Raw genomic sequence first — 307 nt, 5'->3', positions numbered from 1 at the left:
ATTTTAAACATTTTGAGATTAATTTTCTATTACTTGTTAAATTAAAGGATACCGAACAAATGAATTAACGATGAACAGTAGCATATTTTATAAATGATTAATAAATGTTTGTTAAAAAAAATGTGTTAGTTCATGACTCCTAATGCTTTATGTTAATAAATCAAACCTTATTCGAAAGTGTCACTGAAAAATGTGTAACATGTACCATGAAACATGTCTGCTGGAACAGATGGTCTGTTGTCATTCACAATGAATGCATTGGTCCTTGCGTGTAGTGAAGAGGATATGAAAACGCTGAACACAAAAT

The sequence above is a fragment of the Phoxinus phoxinus genome (assembly GCF_949152265.1).
Source record: "Phoxinus phoxinus genome assembly, chromosome: 21".
Taxonomy (NCBI): domain Eukaryota; kingdom Metazoa; phylum Chordata; class Actinopteri; order Cypriniformes; family Leuciscidae; genus Phoxinus; species Phoxinus phoxinus.
This window is presented reverse-complemented; position numbering follows the sequence as displayed.